The sequence below is a fragment of the Balearica regulorum genome, chromosome 5 (assembly GCF_011004875.1).
Source record: "Balearica regulorum gibbericeps isolate bBalReg1 chromosome 5, bBalReg1.pri, whole genome shotgun sequence".
Classification (NCBI taxonomy): domain Eukaryota; kingdom Metazoa; phylum Chordata; class Aves; order Gruiformes; family Gruidae; genus Balearica; species Balearica regulorum.
The window spans coordinates 70,847,912-70,855,237 of NC_046188.1; positions in this window are offsets into that span (position 1 = coordinate 70,847,912).

Sequence of the window (7,326 nt, forward strand, 5' to 3'; positions counted from 1 at the left end):
CCAGCACCCCCCTGCGCCCCAGGCCCCCCCACCCTGCCCCGCTGCCTTCACGCAGGGGCCGGGTGCTGCCTCCCCCCAGCCAGGGGTGCCCACCCGTCGCATCCCCCCAGCACAGGCGCAGCTGCGGTTCGGTTACCGAAAGGCAGGGTGACGGACGCTTTCGCGGCCCCCGAAGGTGGTTGTCGACATCAGCACACAAGCCCCAGCTATTTTTCCACTGCGGGGCCGGGCAGCGGGTTGTTCTCCTTTCCCCGGGACGGCTTTTCCTCCCGGCCGCGGCAGAGACCTTTATAGCCCAGCAACTTGATCCAGATGAACCCGGCACGTTATCCAAGATGAGACACGGTGCACTCCCTGCCCCCCGCCCGCATCCTCAGGGAGTTACGCTAGAGGCAGGTCGTTTTAAAAATATTTTTAAAAAGCATTTATAATAATTTTAAAGGGAATTTTTTTTTTTTTTTGCAAAGTTTGATACAGCTCCAGTTGAGCCCTCACTGCACACCTGCGAATCCACACACGAGAAAGCCGCGGCAGCGCTAAGCCTCCCCATTCTGCTGCTTCGGCTTTTTTGTTATTAGCAGTATTATGACTATTATTATATTTTGGAGGATTTTCTCCCTGTTTCTACCTCACACTAAACAAGCTGCTGGGGCTCCCCTTGGGTCACCCCCAGGGCCGCAGAAATGGGTGCTGCAGGGAAGGGTGCTGCTTGCACCCGAAAGCAGAGCACGCTTGCAGAGGCAAGCGGTCGCCCGGGACCATTGCAATCCCCACCAGTGCCGAAAACTCTGGAAATCTGGGATTTCCATCCCCTTTTCCACAGACCTGGATTTTACAAGCAATTTTACAGACCTGCTGGCTGCCAAGCTATAAAAAAAAAAATAAATTAAAAATTGAGATTTCAAAGAGTTTCCCCATTCTGCATCCAGGCGAAACCCCAACAACCCCAAGCCCCAAACCCAAAGACAAAAGCATTACTCACCCCAGGAGATGCTGCTCTTTGGGAGGGTCTCAGGACTGCAGAATCCACTGGGAACATCCTTGGCTGTGGCCCAAATAAGCCCCTGGAGGGGCCTTTCCCACAGGCACCTCCAAGATTAATTTTTCATTTCGGCTGGGGCAACATCCAGCGCGGGATGGAGGGGAAAATGGGTCGATCACACCGGGACAAGCATCTCCGTCCGCTGGCAGCAGCTCCAGAGCGGGGAGAAAAGGTCGGATCCAGGATGAGGAGGAAGGACGAGGAAGGCTTCACCGAAAGCTTGAAGGTGAGATGGGGACAACGACATCCATCCAAAAAGGGACTGGGGACCCCCAGGGAAAACCCTCTCTCCAGCTGCCAGGTTAGAGGAGATTACAGCAGAGCTACAGGTGATGGAGATGGGGTTGGGGTGAAGAGCTAAAGAAAGAGGTCATGACTCTCACGGGACCCCCCAAAAAGCTATCAGGGTTATGGACCAAAAACTAGTTAAAATAAAATGGAAAAATATTTAAAAAGGAGAAGGGGTGGACCAAAGAAGTTATGGGCAAGGTCACAGGACTGGTGCTGCTCAACGCACCCCACAACCGGGAACAAGGCGGCGAGTAGAAGTTAATAAACCCCCACGGTGATTCCAAGCTGCTCAGCTACAGCATCAACCCGAGCCGGCCAAATTATTGGGGTGCGGTTTGCCACTCTTTTCACAAGGCTTTATACATCCCTCTGCCCCAGCGAGAGCACGGTTTGGCTAAAAACCACACAGAAACGGGGCGGAGGAGACCAGCAAAGTGATCTTTGGGATGGGGCTGTGGTCCCCGGTGCACCAGGAGGGTTTAACCCTCCGGTCCAGGGTAGGGACAGATGGACGGGGATGTGGCGGTAGCCCTGAAAACTCAGAAAAGCTGCAGAGAGAGCGGCGATTCCCTGTTCCTCTCCCCAAAATGGGCTGGGTGTGCCAACCGATGGCGTTGTCTGGCAGCAGCATCTCAAGGCAGAGCTCTGTGGCACGATGAAATCGGGGCTGCGGGATGGCAGAGGGGGCACGAATCGCTTCAGGACGGGGTTAGAGGAACCCAGGGACGGCGAGTCCGGCGGGTGCTGTTAGCACGGCGGTGCCGATGCGACGGGGACGCAGGTTAAAAGCTTTTCTTAAAGAGCAGCTCCAACCTCTTCCCTGCACCTCAGGGGAAAATCCTGCCGGAGGTTTCAGCAGCTCAGTATTTTGCCAGATTAGGGCCCCCCCCGCCAGCTCTGTCAGTAGGCAGCTGCGCGGGGGATTTGGGGCTGAACCCTCTCCCCACCCTCTCATCGATGTTCGTTGGGGTGGAGGAATGGTTTTACCAATTTTCCTGCCCATCACAAATCACAGCACGACCCAGCTCCCACAAACAACTTGAGGCCCCGCTTCGCCTCCGTTAGTCTTCCTCAAACTGCCAAGAAAAAGCACTTCTTCTCGACCGCCCACACACAAAAAAAAACATTTGGGGGCAGTTCACCTTGTTTCCAGCAAGCTGACCTGCCCCTCTTCTTGCAGAGGACTTTTTGACCATTTTAAGTCATCTCCTCTGCAAGACGGAGCATCTTTCCCCCCCTTTTGCCCTTGCAGATCTGAAAAGAGCTTGAGTTTCCCGTTTGACACCCGCCGGGGCTTTCCAAGCACCACGGACGCCGAGGGACACGCGCCATCTCCCAAGGACTTTGATGTACGAACCCCCGAGGGCTTTTGCTGGGGTGGGGGGATGCAGCTCCTACGGGCTCTCCTCTTGTTACCTTTCAGGCTGGCTGGAAAACCAGAGAGCACGGACAGCCACGGGGATTTTCCATCTGCCTGAGCAGAGGTGGGCAGCTCAGGGTTGCGCTTTGAGAGGACCAGCCCTTACCATCAATATTTTCCTACGGCCTCCAAGTGCCAGCAATTACAGCCGCAGCTTCCCAGCAGCACACCCTGCCTACGCTGGGGATGCTTGGATTTTTTCTGATATTAGTTAAAAAAAAAAAAAAAAAAATAAAAAGAGAGAGATGTGCGGGTTGGCCAAGAACAAAAGAAAACTGGTGGGAGCAGCAAAGCTTTGCCTCCGGGACTTGGCGTCTCTCCTCGATTTTCCCTAGGGGGGAGCAGCCTCATCCCTCGGGCTCTGGCCAAGCTCTCACTGTGGGGATTGATCCTACGGCACCGTAAAAGCCTACGGCCAACCCCCCCACTTTCCCACGCGATATTCAAGCCAGGAGATACGGTGATGAGCCAGGACAGCACGGGCGTAGCTGTCCTCCTGCCCTCGCCTCCGCTGCGGTACTACCCGTGGTTTCCCCGCTGCTGCCTGTCCTGCAGGACATGCCTTAAAAATCGAAGCCAGGAACAAGGCGGCCGATGTGCTGCGGCGGGCGTTTTGCTTTTCTCCCCGTTGCAGTTCCCAGCCTTTCCTTTCAGGGCCAGCAAAAGCCTTTGGCTGTGCTGAAATCCTCCGCGCCTTATGCTCGTTACTAGAGCCGAGCTATTCAACAGTTTAAAAGATAAAAAGAACAAAAAAAGGGTGATATAGGTCCTGAAAACCCTAAACCTCAGCCCCAGATTTCCCCCTGGAAAGCAATCCCGAGTTGCCATGAAGTCCCAGCTATTTGCGGCAGGACCCACGCTGAGAACGCGGGCGTATAAATAGCACCAGCGGTTGGAAAGGACCGCTCGGGACTATTGTCTCCTTCCTCACCGCGTCCGCTGGAACCAGGAGCGCCCAGACACGAGAAGCCGTTTGCGTCTCTCCGCAGCCCGTCCGAGCTTTGAGCGCGGGCTCACACGGAGCAGCGGTGTTTCGGGCAGAGGGTGGGCCGGGGGCAGCGCCGAGCACCCCGCAGGTATTCAGCTTCCCAAAATTACCCGCGGATGCGTCACAGCTGGAAAGTCGCAGGCTCCGGCTGCCGACACCGGTCGGTGCCAATGGGATGGAAACGGCCCCCGTGTACCCCTTGTCCCCCCTCGCACCCCAGGCAAAGCCCCATATTTAGGGGACACCCAGGGTGGCAGGGACCGAGCCCACGCGCCCCCCCCGCTCCTGGCACAGGAGTCACCTAAAAACCACTGATTTGGGAGAGAGGAGCCTGCTGCGCCGAGGAAAATCACCTTTACCGGGCACTTGCCGTCCTGCACCCCCAGACCCAGAAGCCCCAGGTTGGGCACCTTAAAGCCAGGAAACATCGCAACACCCAAACTCAATGTTTCTGCTCCGAGCTTAAATCAAAGCAATTCATTCGAGGAGAGGTTGCACTTATTTTGGGTGCCCAAAAGCAGCCCCTGCTTGGAAGATGCCACTAGCGGCTCTGCTCTCCCCTGCGCCCCACGAACTGGGTTGGGGCTGCGGCAAGGCCAGATCCACGCACTGCTCCTCCAGGTAAAGCCTTCAAAAAGACCAAACCCTCTATTTTTAATTCAAAATAAGATACCAAAAAAAGGCACAAAATTGATGACAAAGGTTGCAGCTGCAAAGAGAAGGCAGCTCCATCCCACCTCGTGGGCTTATTCCGGTCCCCTTGCTAAGGGGGATCGGACCTCCCCATCCCCACCCACGCGTGGTTTTACCTTTCTGAGCAAGGCTCTGGCTGCTGGAGTTGAGCCCCAGCCCCCCAAAACTGGCTTAATTTGTGAGGAAGCTCCCCAAAGCCCCATGGCCCGTGGCAGCGGAGGAGCAGGTACCACAAGGACTCGAGCATCGGCGCTAATTGCTCCTGCCCCGTCTCGCGTAGGAGGGCTCAGCCTGAGCGCGACGTAGGGAAAAAGCGTCACACGCACGGAAAAAGCGTCACACGCACGGAAAAAGCGTCACACGCACGGAAAAAGCGTCACACGCAGGGGTCTCAGCCCACGTGGCACACGCACGCGGTGCTCCTGTTTGCAGACGGGGGTAAGCGGAGACACTCGGGAGGCTGGGCACGCCGGGGAGCTGCTGGGGGTGACCAGCAGGCCAGGGAGCTTTCGGGAAGGAGGTTTCTGTTTCACTTGCCTCTTCCAAGCTTCCCAGAAGTCCGTAAGCAGATTTGCAGCGTGCATGTTCACCAAATTAAATCACTGCCCTGGAGATGCCTTTCGGACGATGAGACCAAAACTCTTCAACTTCTCTCCGTGGAGCTGAGCCGGCACAGCCCAGACATCGGGCTCGAAGGACCGATGGCCCCCAGGTGCTGCACGACCCTCTGGACACCCACATGTCCCCAGAGGGGTGGCATTTCCAAGCACACATGGGAACACGTGCCCTGAGGGTCAGCATGGGATACCCCAGCTCCATCAGTCTCCCTTTCCTGCGTGGGTTATTAAGCAGCCCCAAAGCCTGGTCCCCCACAAGGGTGGGTTTGGTTAGTTGTTTTTTTTGGAGGTCTCCAAGGCACACCAAACCCCAGCCCTCCCTCCACACACTCCCAGCTCCCACCCCAAAAATCCCCTTGAACGTTACTTTAATGGCATTACCCTTCTCAGCAGGGAGGGGGCTGCAGATCTTGCATCCCCCCAGCACCAAGCACCTCCGAGGGGCTGCGAAACGCAGGTCTGGGCTCCTCCTCCCCGGGGACCCGGGTCTAACCCAGCTCCCCCAGCCGCTGAAGCTGCAGGCTCTGCTCGGAGGAAGGCAGAGACCTCCTCCTCCTCCTCCTCCTCCTCTCTTGCCCGAGTCCTGCAGAGCCCCCACCATAGAGATTTGGGATTTTTTGGGGATTTATGGGCCTACCCCCCCAAAGCCTTTTCCCACCCAGGATGGATGTGGCACCCTCAAGACTTTATACCTGAGAGGGGAAACTCCCCCAGGAGACCCACTAAAGGCTTTCAGTAATTACCAATTAGCAGCCCTGACGAGCTCCCCCTGGCCTCTCTGAAAGCAGCTGAGCCCGATACTAATGAGGTTTCTTGCTAATTATAGCAGGCGAGCAAGGCCAAGCTGCCTCCCGGCCTCGGCGAGGGGGCTGCGGGCTGAAAGCCGGGCAGAGACCACACTGAGCTTTTGGCTGCAAACCTTTCTGAATGCCTCGCGCTGTCAGAAAAAAAAAACAAACCAAAAACAAAACAAAAGCGCTGGGGTTAGTTCAGGACAGTGATCCCCGCCGTGCCGAGCGCTCCACTGTTCCCAGAGAGCAGGAGCGCTGAAGGATGCTGTTCCCGGCGGCTGGCTGTGCTCTCTGCTCGCAAGCTGGTCCTCTCTTGTTCACCGTTTGCAATAATTGGTGCTGAGCAACGTGGGTTTCTGCCGTGCCCGGCGTTGCACCGACCTGCACCTCGAGCCAGCAGGGAAATGCAATCCCCTGGACGAGCCCTGGGGACGTCAGGGACTTCAGCGATGTGCTCAAATTCACCCAAAACTTGTGTGGCACAGTGAAAGGCTCGAGCCTGCGTTCAGCACCCCTATGATTTTTGATCCCCCGTGAGCTGGACTGTTAACGCGGCCCCGAGCTGCCGGGTTTGGGGTGGGCGAGCGAGGCTGAAGGCTGCGTCCTTGTAGCTACCGGGCTCTTCTCTCCCCGTCCCGGCGGGCTCGCGGTCGCGCTGGCTCTCGGCTGACCCGTGTCCCCGGTGCGCGGCAGCCGGCTCAGCGCCTCCCGAAAGCGGCTCTTTTCCAGCCAGCCCCGAGCGGCCGGGCTGCAAGCACCCACTCCGGCTGCCAGACCACAAAACCCCAAGCCTAGCTCGCAGCCTTCAGCTCGCTTGGGAATGCCATAAAAAAACCCTAAAATTTAAACAAACAAAAAAAAAACCCCAGCCCTCGCTTCCCCTTAGCCAGCTCCCCAGGGCTTTAAAGCCCCCAGTTTTGCTCTCGCCATACGCAGAGCCACGAGCAAACCAGCAGCATTTCCCACCGCTGGCATTCAGGATTTTAATTAGGACGCTGGAAAGGAGCAGTCCCAAATTGCTTTCTTGGCCGGGCCCCTCGGCGGGGTTCGTTTTCACCCCACGGGAGGGATGCGGGTATATCAACAAGGGTGGGATTTAACGAAACGACGGCGAGCGAGCCCTTGGCTAGACACAAGCAGCCCCAGGAGACATCTCTGGGAGCTGTCGGAGGGGAAGGGGCGTCCGTGCGGGTTTCATAGCAGGGAGGGGAGGTGGGCTCAGTGCTTTCCCCAGGCTGGGAAGCTCCGGAGGAAGCCCCGCTGGATCTGCCCCCCCCAGGGCACGCATCTCGCTTTCCCCATTGCTGAGCTGGAGGGAGGCAGGAAGGCGCGTGGGGCTGGGAGGTAAAGGCGATGCCCGGCCCTAATTTAAGGGCTGTATTCCCCACCGTGCACCCCTCTGCTAGCATCTCCCCGAACGGGAAACAGCGTGCTAAACCCACCCCGTCCCCGCGCTCGCAGGCACCAGAGCATCGCAGGCGGTT